Genomic DNA, 12752 nt, shown 5'->3' with positions numbered 1-12752 from the left:
TTAAGATTTACTAGAAAACTATAGTAATCAAGACAGTGTGGTATTAGAAAACAAAAAAAGAAAATAGAAAAGGATCAATGAATCAGAACAGAGAGCCTAAAAACAGACTTACAAATATAATCAAGTGATTTTGACAAAGGTAAATATTTTTGACATATTCGTTAAATTTCTTATATATTAATAAAAAGGTACAAAGAACTCTTAAAACTCAATAATAAGAAAATAAACAACCCAATTAAAAATGAGCAAAAGTCCTGATCAGATATTCACTAAAAGTCTTACTGATGGCAAATAAACATATGAGTAGGTACTCCACTTTATCGGGGAATTGCAAATCTTAACAAAATGTGAAACTAACACATACGTTAGAATAGTTTAAATTCAAAACACTGACAAATACCAAATGCTGGTGGTTGTGGAGCAATAGGAATTGTCAATTATTGCTGGTGGGAATGCAAAAGGTGTTGGTTGAATGATAGAAATATAGATCAATTGAATAGATTAGACAACCTAGAAACAGACTCACAAATACAGTCAACTGATTTTGGACAAAGGTGCAAACACCATTCAATGAAGAAGGAATAATCATTTCAAGAAATAGTGCCTGAAATATACTGGCAAAAGCCTAATAGAGCTTACCAGTCATAAACCTCCTAATTACGAAGGCTATACTTCAGGAATAAGAAGGGGAAAGGGGGGAAAGGACAGTCAGAGAAAAGGACCCTGCACGAAAAAACTGTGATACAAGAAGAAAGATGAGTAAAAGAATAAGGAAAGCTATAAATCAATATAAACATATTTTTTCCTATAATAATGTCTACATTGTGATTATTATTTTTAAAAGACTAAAATTGAGAACATCACCTACATGTACATCCAGGGAATATGACAGACATTGAAATCTTCTAAAGCAGCAGTCCTCAACCTTTTTGGCACCAGGGACTGGTTTCATAGAAGACAATTTTTCCATGTACTGGGGGTGGAAGGGGGTGGATGGTTTCAGGATGATTCAAGCACATTACATTTATTGTGCAGGCAAACCTCTCTGCTAATGACAGTCTGTATTTGCAGCTGCTCCCCAGCGCTAGCATCACCGCCTCGGCTCCACCTCAGACCATCAGGCATTAGATTCTCATAAAGAGCTCGCAACCTAGATCCCTTGCATCGCAGTTTACAGTAGGGTTCACACTTTTATGAGAATCTAATGGCTCCGCTGATCTGACAGGAGGCGGAGCTTATGCAGTGATGTGAATGATAAGGAGCAGCTGAGAATACAGGTAAGGCTTCGCTCCCTTGCCCCATGCCCACCTCCTGCTGTGTGACCTGGTTCCTAACAGGACACTGACTGGTGTCGGTCTGTGGCCTGAGGGTTAGGGACTGCAGTTCTCAAAGATTTGTAAATTTTGGCAATGTTTTCAAGGAAACAAGCAAGATAATACTTATTATTAACAATTTCTAATTGTTATAAATATGTTAAAGGAAAATAATTAACTGGATAAAAAGATGTAAAACATTGAATAAAACAGGACAAAATACAAAACACAAAATAAGATAGTAGAAATTGACCCAAATGCATTAGTAATCAAAGTAAATGTTTTTGACTAAATACACCATTTATAGGATCAACGATATATACAGGTTTATTTTTAAATCCTGCCATATGCCATTTAAAAGCACTTTTGTAAAGGATGGAAATAAAAAAAAGGAAAATGACAATAAAAAGGAATCCAGGGTAGATATATAATTTATAATATTTATATCTGACAATGTAGAATTTAAGACATATCCAGGATTACTGGAGTTAAATGGATTTAGCTCTCAGAAAAATTGTGACAGTTTCAAACTTCTGCAAAAAAAAATAAACTAATCGTAAAAGACCTGAAACACAAACATGTCAACATAACAGTTTTTTTTTTACAGATTCCACTAAATAGTCAATAAGAAAATAAAAATAAAATTACAGGGTTTGAAAACAAGGTTAACAATATAATTTAAAGGAGACACACAGAACCCTGAGCACAATAATTAACTAATGTAATTTTTTTTTTATCACACACACACACACAGAAGAAATGAAAGCAGGTCTCATCTTCATGTTTTAGGAAAGACTGGAAATTAGCAAAGGATAAACCTTGAACACAATGTAACCAGGTAGCTGAGAAGCTAGCATAAAACTTGAGAAATGCCTTTGGAAGCTAAAATTTCTTTTGAACTTACAAGAGGAGTGGCGCAGGGCAGCTGTGTGTCATCTCGCCTCTCCGGTAGCTGCCTTGAGGAAATCATCTTCCCCAGTCATCACAGAAATAAGAGAGTGGTACTTTATGAGGTTGAATGGACTTTTGACTTTTTGTGGCCACCCAGAATCTTTTGAATGTCCTTCTTATATTTTGAAATGTCTGCGTGTTATGAATCCAGCCTACCTACATGCATACGGACATTAGGATACAACTTCTCAGTTTTCCTTTGTTGCTCTAACTTTTTTAATGATCTAGTCTTCTTAAACTAGATATGTATTTAAGAGAATTTGTTTTAAAAGAGACAAGATGAAAGAAGCAACGCTAAGCAGAACCCAGGCTTGGTTTAGGTGTTTGCCTGTGTCATAAACATCCAGCCTATGTTTGTGGAGTCCTCAGTGATAGATTCCTCTGCTGACAATAGTAAGCAGCACATAAGTCTAAGTAAATAAGAATATAAGTATAATAGGCAGCATTGTAAGATGGCCCACAAAATCCTGCCCTTTGCTGTGTACCTTTTATATAATTTTCCTCTCTTTGTGTGTGGGCAGAGCCTGTGACTATGATAGAGCATCACTTCTGTGATGAGCTGATTTGAATTAACCAAGAACGGCCTGCCCAAATTAGGTAAGTCCTTAGAAGGGCAGAGGTTCTTCCTGAAGTTGAGGATATTTGGTGTGTGAGGGGCCTATGGGGGAGCATGCCTGGCAAGAAACTGTGGATGGCTTCAGGGAGCACAAAGTGATGCCCAGACTTCAACTGGCAAGAGAAGGAAGCCTCAGCCTACAACATAAGAACTACCCAATCTTAGGGATGTGATGAGCATTTTGGAGGGGAAGGGCATAACTCGAACCCTTCTTAGGGAGAGGCAAAGATATACAACGTAACCAAAATGTCAAAAACAAATAAACAAACAAAAAAGAAAAAAAACAACAACTTTTCACTGGGTGGTGGGCAGGCAGGAAGGGGGAGGAGGAGAAGGGTGTGTACTTACTTACATAATGTGTGCAGTGCACACCACCGGGTGATTGGACACACTTGAATCTCTGGCACATGGGGGGGGGAGGGAACTGGAGTCCAGCTAGAGGAAGTTCTCTGTCTCAGAGGACACACTTTTTCAGGAGATGGATGGGGTTTAATAAAGGCAAGATAATGTAGGGCATTAGTAGGACAGTGCGTAGACGGCAAATTTTATTCTGTTGTTAAAGGGACTCCATCTTTGAGTCTCATTTTCCTGCCCTCACAATCTGTTTACTCATTTTCCCTCTTCTTTTCCTCCCTTGCAGACCTTCAGTTCTTGGACACCTGCAGGGGCCTGCGTGAGGCCAGGAGGCTTAAGCATGCTGGCTTCTCTGTGGGGATGGGCTGTGGGAGGTGTAACAGTGGAATCAGGAATGACGATGAAGAAGCTATCTCTGAAGTCCAGGGCAAGCAAATTATTTGAATTAGGTTGGCAGTAGTGAAGTAGGTGAGGCATCATCCAATTTATTTTGCGGGTAGAACTGACAGAGCTTGCTCCTAGATAACACAGAAGAAGTGAGAATGACACTCAGGTTTTGGGCTTGCATAATTAACTGAAGAGTGGCCCTCATTTGCATTCACTAGGAAGATTTGGGAAGGAGTAGATCTATAGAAGAAACCAATCATTTTGCTTTTGTCATGTTAAGTTGAAGATACCTATTAGGCATCCAATTATAGGTGCCAAATAGGTGGATGGAGTTAAACTCTATTTAGAAGTCAAAACTGGAGCAACACAACCATGTGCCAGTAGACAGATGGCATTGATTGATTGATTGATTGGCAGGGTCTCACTCTGTCACCCAAGCTGGAGTGCAGTGGCATGATCATAGTTCACTGTACCCTCAAATTTCTGGGCTCAAGAGATCCTCCCGCTTCAGCTTCCTGTGTAACTGAGACTACCGGTGTGTATTTGGTAAGTTTTTCTATAGAGATGAGGTCTCACTATGTTGCCTAGGCTGATCTGAAACCCCTGGCCTCCAGGAATCCTCTTGCCTTGGCCTCCCAAATTACTGGAGTTACAGATTAGCCATCACGCTCAACCTAGCCGGTGGACTGGACAAAATAACTTTGTGGACAAAAAAGGAATTTGTGAGCACCTTAGACTTGAAACATATGTGTCAAAACATCAAAGATGAACTTGGACATATAAATGCTTTTTAATTTTATAAGAATATATACATGTAGAAGGCTAAAACAGGACCCACACCTTTCACCTCTCACAAAAACCAACTCACACTGGATAACAGACTTAAATCTAAGGTATGAAACTATTAGAACTCTAGAGGAAAAAGTTGGAAACATTCTCCTAGACATCGGCCTGGGCAAAGAGTTTATGAAGAAGTCTCCAAAGGCAATCAAAGCAGCAACAAAAATAAATAAATGGGACATGATCAAACTACAAAGCTTCTGCACAGCCAAAGAAATAGTCGTGAAAGTAAACAGACAACCTACAGAATGGGAGAAAATTTTTGCATCCTATGCATCCGATAAGGGACTGATAACTAGAATATACTTAGAACTCACGAAAATCAGGAAGAAAAAATCAAATAACCCCATTAAAAAGTGGGCAAAGGACTTGAACAGAAACTTTTCTAAAGAAGACAGAAGAATGGCCAACAAACATATGAAAAAATGCTCAACATCTCTAATCATCAGGGAAATGCAAATCAAAACCACAACGAGATATCACTTAACCCCAGTGAGAATGGCCTTTATCAAAAAATCTCCAAACAATAAATGCTGGCGTGGTTGCGGAGAGAGAGGAACACTCCTACACTGCTGGTGGGACTGCAAACTAGTTCAACCTCTGTGGAAAGCAATATGGAGATACCTTAAAGCAATACAAGTGAATTTACCATTTGATCCAGCAATCCCATTGCTGGGCATCTACCCAAATGATCCAATGACACTCTACAAAAAAGACACCTGCACTCGAATGTTTATAGCAGCACAATTCATAATTGCAAGGCTGTGGAAACAGCCCAAGTGTCCATCAATCCAAGAATGGATTAATAAAATGTGGTATATGTATACCATGGAGTACTATTCAGCTCTAAGAAACAATGGTGACATAGCACATCTTATATTTTCCTGGTTAGAGCTGGAACCCATACTATTAAGTGAAGTATCCCAAGAATGGAAAAACAAGCCCCACATATACTCACCAGCAAATTGGTATTAACTGAACAGCACCTAAGTGGTCACACAGGTACTGCATTAATAGGGTATTGGGCAGGTGGGAGGGGGGAGGGGGGTGGGTGTATACATACATAATGAGTGAGATGTGCACTATCTGGGGGATGGTCATGATGGAGACTCAGACTTGTGGGAGGAGGGGGGGAAATGGGCATTTATTGAAACCTTAAAATCTGTACCCCCATAATATGCTGAAATAAAAAAAAATAAAAATAAAAAAGAATATATACATGGTATATCAGCATTATCATTACCATAATATTAACTGATGATCTTGGCTACTTTCAATGTAAGAATTTGTTTGACCAAACTCTAATAACAATAGCAATAAAAATAGAAATAATGATGCCAAAGAGTTAACTAGCCATGATACAAAAGGAGACACCTGTGGGTCCAACAAACATAAGCAAAGGTACTCAATCTCACTAGCCATCAGGAATACAGGAAATAAGACCACAATGTGACACAACTTCAAACTAACCAGTATGAAGATGACAGATAACACCAAGTATTGTATGGATTGGAGAGCAATGGGGTCTTTTGGACACTGTGGGTAGTCATGTTCATTGCTAAGAATCATTTTAAAAAGCAGTTTGGCAGTTTCTAATACGTTAAATGTGTGTCTATCATATGGCTCAAAAATTCCCCTCCCAGGTATGCATTCAAGAGAAATTTGTACATCTTCTTACTGCAAGATATGTAAAAGATGCTCATAGCAAAGCTATATTGCAGCCTCATACTGGAAATTACAAAATGCCTTTCAGCTGAAAGGATAATAAATTGTGGCACATTCACAGAATGATCTACAGTGCAATGATGACAGTAAACAACTATAATTACACTCCCAACAATATGAACGAATCTCTTAAACAATAATCTTGAGCAAAGAAAGCCCAGGAAAAGGGTAAAAATACTGTTTGATTTCATTTATATTAAAAAGTTAAAAAATGAACAATGAAGTGAAAATAAACAGATAAGAAGTTGGAATAGAAGTCACTCTTGAGGGGTGTAGTACCTGGAAATAGGTAGAAATGACTTTCTAGAAAGTTGATATTCAATTGCGAATATTTATCTTTGAGATCTGTACACATTTTTGGAGGGACTTCCTTTTACTGTGCACTTATTTTTACGTATTATATTCTTCAAAATAAAACAAAATTGTTTATATTAATTTTGTACTTTTTTGTGCCAAGTTATGGCTTGTCTATCTAGGTACAATTTCTGCAATTATAACATGGTTCTGCAAGGTGCACATTGACATCTTAATGGATAAATCATGATTAATAGAAGAAAAAACATGTGCAATAATTTTATAAAAATATAACTTAAGAGGTGAACAATATTTATTACCATATACACTTAAACACATTCAAAGGCTATAATAAACTTGAATATAAACAAGTGCTTAATATGAACCTATTTCCAAGTATTTTTTAACTAAAGATTGATAGTGACCTCATTTAAAAAGGACCTACGTTTTTAGACTCTGTACCTTGACATTGAACCTCTAGAATCTAGTCAAAATTGCATCAAGAGTTTTTATTGGAAGATTAGTGTCATTTTTATTTATGTCCTTAGAAAAATTTGAGCCAAAAGTTTTAAATACTACTTCTATCCCTATAAAGGCAATGGGGTTGGGGAGAGGTAGGGAAGAAAGATAATCATATTAGTCAGTGTTCTCCAGAGAAACACACATATATATGATACATATTACTAGAAAAAAATACATATATACACACATATATATATAGTGGGAATTAATTCATGTAATTTTAGAATCTGAGAAGTCCTACAATATAACTGGAGAACCAGAAAGGTGAATGGTGTATTAAAAATTCAGTTTGAGTCTAAATGCCTGAGAGTCAGATGCCAATGATGTAACTTTCAGTCTCCGGCTGAAGGCCTGAGTGGGGTGGTGGGCACTTTTGTATGTCTGTCCCCACAGTCTGAAGGCCCAAGTTCCAGAAGCACCGATATTCAAGGGGGAAGAAATTGGATGTCACAGCTCAAGAAGAGAGAGTGAACTCACCCTCCCTGCATCTTTTTTTTTCTACTGGGCCCTCAATGCATTGGACGACCCACCCGTAATGTTGAGGACAAATGGTCTACTCAATCCACTGACTGAAATCTAACCTCTTCCAGAAATACTGTCTTGGACATACCCAGAAATAATGTTTCACCAGCCATCTACGTATCCCTTAACCCAGTCAAGTGGGCACTTAAATTAACCATCATAATAATTAAAGAAGAAAATAAATACTCCTGAACAAGGATCCGTTGCTGTTTTGTTGTTATCTACTTTCCTCTACTATCAACCCACCTCATTTACAAGAGAAAATCCTAATCATCTGACAGTCTTTCCTTTGGTAGGTATTAAAGTTTCACTCATAATTGAAAATGTAGTCTATGTAAGAGATATTTCTGTGAAAATAAAAATATGATTGAAGGCCTTACTAGAAATTAATTGGGAATATAATTACTTTTACTCAATTAAAAAACCTATAACTTTGAACTACCCCATGCACAACGACAGACAGTATTTTGTTTCTTGGTGCCAAAGCACTTTTTGCATATCTAATATTTTATTTTCCCTTCCTTTTTGCATAATTTATATTTTGGTTTTTCCATTGGTAGTGAGCTTCTTAAAGGTAGAAAATAGTTTTCATTCATCACATTCTCCTCCAGGTCCAGCATATTTTCTTCTTAAAAATATTTTTTAATACTGATTAATGAAGAAATGGGATGAATATGCTACAGTGTAATTGAACAACCTGAAATAAATTATAAATTCTAGAAATAATAAGTTTCTGATAGGATATGCATTTCTAAATTTTTTCCACCAAGTATCATTTTAAAAGAATGGATTTTAGTTTTTACAGCAATTTTAGGCTTACAGCAAAATTGAGCAGAAGGTGCAGAGCACACCCATACATTCCTGTCCTCATACTCACGTGGCCTCTTCTACTATCAACATCCTTCCAGAACAGTATGTTTGTTATAGTCACTCTCAGTGTTGTATGTTCTATGGGTTTGCACAAATGTATAATGACATGTATGTGCCATGATAGTATCATACAGAGGAGTTTCACTGCTCTTAAAATCATGTGTGCTCTGCCTACTTATCCCCTACTTTCCACTAGCCCCTGGACCACTGACTTTTTTCTACTCTTTCCATAGTTTTGCCTTTTCCAGAATGCCATATAGTTGGAATCATATAGTATTAATATAGAGACTTTTCAAATTGGTTTCTTTCACTTAGACATATGGATTTAAGTTTCCTCCATGTCTTTTCATAGCTTCATAGCTCATTTATTTTTTAGAGTTGAGTAATATTCCATTGTCTGGATGCACTATAGTTTATTTATCAACGTGCTTATTGAAAGATATCTTGGTTGCTTCCAAGTTTTTGAAATTATGAATAAAGCTGCTGTAAGCATCCACATGTAGAATGTGTGTGGATGTCAGATTTCATCTCCTTTGAGTGTGTATCAAGGAACACAATTACTGGGTTTCCCAATATCACTTTTGTTATTTTCTCTTAGAGAATAGCTATATCAATAATCCTTATTTCATAGAAGAGCATAATTTATTATAAACATTTATTTTTAATTTTATACTCATAAAAACAACATACAAACAAGTATACTTAATATAAATACTTGGAGAAGTAATGACATAATTTTTAAAATATTTGAATTACATACCATAACCTGTAATGGTCCACACAAATCTAAGAACACAAAGCAGATATCATTTCTCTAGAGTAGTGGCTAACCAAGCTCATTCTATTAATGCTAACTGCATTAACAGTTTAATTCTCTACAAGTAGAGAATGATAAAGGCTTATTATTAACACTAGGTTGAAACAAAATAATTGCGATTACTACTAGAAAACTAATATACCTATTTTAGCTATTAGAAAATATTACCAGTTGCTAAATGCAAAAATCTAATAGTTCCAAAGCTACTAATCTTAAAAATATAAATTAATTGTGATTATGTGATATAAAAAAACTTTATTGGGTTACATTTTACAAAATAAATGAATATTTGAGAATAAAACAAAATTAAATTGAAATCACAGACAATTTTCTTCTGCTACTTACTCCAAATAATATAACTAAGCTTTGGGCCGCTGAATAAATACCAGCAAAGCACAGTAATCACTAGAAGAAAACAAACATTTGAACTTGAAATAAAGGAAGCTTTGCATATGTGCCTGGCAAGAAATCTATTGATTAAAACAAATTACATCTCCATTTTTTAGGTTGAAATGCTGTCCAGAATAAATAGAGGATAATCCATAGCAAGAGGGAAATCTCACTAAATGTTATAGTTGAAGGACAGCAATACAAATATTACAGTCCTCAAAATTAACTTTGAACTCCAAACATTGAAAAAAACAGCATACATATAATAAAGAAGTGGATTTGAATGTGAGATACTGAGATTTAAACAAAGAAAGAAGGACAAGGAAAGGAGAGAGAGAAATAGAAAGTAGAAAAATAGAAAGACATTTCTAAATCCAATAGTATACATTAATAGTCATTATATATAAAGGTATATGATTACATGTAATATAAAATACATTTCCCTTGATGTTTAGATTCCTTCAATATAATGCCACTGAAATTTTAAGTTTAAAATTAATCTATATAATAACAGATCAGAAACTTGCCTCATTGGTATATAACACTTCCATTTAATATGGTATGTTTTAAATTAAGAACTAAGCATTAGAAGCTCTTTTGTATCAGATGGTAAATATAATAACATCACAGATGATGAAATTCAACAATCAGCAAAATATGGTGTCAGTCTCGGTGGAGGACACAGAGAAGAATTTATCTATCTATCTATTTGTCTATAATTAGTATTGTTATAGGAACACACAGAGCATAAAAAGAGATTTTCAAAACTGGCAGAAGATAGATGTGGAAAAACGTGTTGATGCTCTGGGAATGGAGTCATCCCTGGAGGCCATGGCATAGATAGTGATTAAAGAGTCAATTTTTAAAGAAAAGGTAAGTGTGGATGAAGAAAAGAAAAGAGAAAGAAAGATGTCTAGGTCTAGTTATGCTAGACAGCACCAAATATCATCCCTATGTGTTTGCCTTTAACTCTGTAGGACATTTGAAACTTTTAGAAATATCAGTAGCAGAATTAAATAATGGGAGGTGTGCTTTGGAAAAAAAATTCTTGTGTATTGGATCGTCAGACGCCATAAGAGTTAGCAAGTCTCAAGGTCCAGTTGAATGTTTATTGCCACTTATTTTTCTAGGATTTCTGAGACATATTACCAAAAAGCTACATACATAGACTGTATTACTCTTGTTCCCTAAAGAATTAGTGTGTCTAAGATATAGCTAAATACAGTTAACCCTTGAACAACATGAGTTTGAATTGCACAGGTGTATTAATAAGCGGATTTTCTTCTGCCTCGTGCTGAGGACAGGTTGGGGAGTCCCTGAGAAGAGAGGCCCTGCATGTCACCCTCCAGCATCAGGGAATCCAGTCACCCCACAGAGGACCTGGGTAGAACAGTAGCAATGGTTCAAGGAGGAGTCATAGATTGGCAGAGTGTAGCCCCTTAGAACTCTCTGTACCCCATCATGATGTAAAGAGAGTGGGGTCATTTTTGTGGTTTCTTCCTGGGGAAAATGACTATGCTCTTAGGCAAGACTGAAGGCCATGCTTACGGAAGCAACAAAAATAAAAAAATAAATAAAAATAAAAAATTAAGAATTATGTAAAGCACTGTATTTATAAGTTCCAGAAAACTATTATAATAAAATGAGGCACAGGGACAATTGACAACAGTTGAGATCGAAAGACATTTGGATGTGGTGAAAAAACACTGGATTTGAAGTAAAGAAAATTGAATTCTAATCTTAGTTACTTTTTTTGATAATTAGTTTTAGACTTCTTATGAATCACTTACCTTTTCCTCAACTATAAAAAAAATAGCTGGAACAAATGTCCTCTAACACCTGTACACTTTTATAATTCTAAAACTGTGAGGTGCAAGGTATTGCTGAACCTGTGTGTGAATGAACTGACATGTGGATGAAGGTAGTGGAACCTTAATTAGGACAGCAGGGAATAGCAGGAAAGCTGTATTCTTCTTTAGGATTGCCTCCCTATAGATTTAAGAGGAATTTCTATCATTAACACTTTCTTTAACTATGGCTGCTAACAAATAGGCATTCTGACACTGTGTTGTCTGAGTGACTTATCTGAAGTCTCACATTAATAGTTAACAGTTATAATTGTGAATAGTTATCTACCTTGGAAGGTGTATCCTTCCAAGATACTGGTTTGTAGCTCTGGTCGTATTGTTCTGATTTTCTGATTTGATTTTTTTGTGTTATATTTTTTTTGTCCCCAAAAGGCATTGAGCCAACATTTTCTCTCCACCTCTAAAACCATTTGTTTTGTGATTTCGTTAAAATGCAATCAATATTAGTGAACTAGTTTCCTTTGAAACAACCTGATAAGTAATTCCCAACCAGCAGCCACGGCAACTAGGAAGTGAAAGAAAGATTCTTCGTGTATTGGGGGCATAATCCCTCCCTTGTATTTTTAGTGATTCCATTGAATGCTACTTCAAATCATATCCTATTATGAACAAAAGGGGAACAATCTCCCATCATAGGTAGTAATAGAATTATTTATGCCAAGGAATCCAACCTCTTGATTTTAGGGCAGCATGATATGTTTGCTCAATTAAGAAACTGCAGTCAGAAATCAAGAAAATAGCATTTGTAATCTCCACATATAATAGCTCTTTCAATTTATTAGGAATTATAATGTGCCCAGGATCCACATGTATAATACAGCATTAATGAGAAGCTGATTGTGACTCTTTGAATGAATGCCCAAAATCTGCCTACCTGAAATAAAGTAGCAAAATTCTACTATAAAGCCTTGCTAAAATTGACTTGGTAATAAAACCACTTAACACTAAGCTGCAAAGATCTTCATTACCCTCTATTATTTTACTGTAGCAATATGACCTAAATACAACATTACATACTCATTGCTAATTTTGTTCCCTCATAAAGAATGTACTCTTTGCTAAAGAATGTACTCTTTGCTTGCTAAAAAATGTTCCAGAAAATATATAAGCTGAAGCATACTGATCCCATTAAGAATTCTCTCTTAATTTTCTACCGGGTAAGTGTCGCGTTGTAGAGAGGAAAAATCCGAGAGTAGTTTCTCCCTTTTCAGAATTTTCCAGGAGAAGGATGTCTTATGAGAAACATATGATATTCTCAGAATAAAAAAGGCAGAGCTTCTAGT

This window comes from Microcebus murinus, chromosome 15 (assembly GCF_040939455.1).
Source record: "Microcebus murinus isolate Inina chromosome 15, M.murinus_Inina_mat1.0, whole genome shotgun sequence".
Classification (NCBI taxonomy): Eukaryota; Metazoa; Chordata; class Mammalia; order Primates; family Cheirogaleidae; genus Microcebus; species Microcebus murinus.
This window is presented reverse-complemented; position numbering follows the sequence as displayed.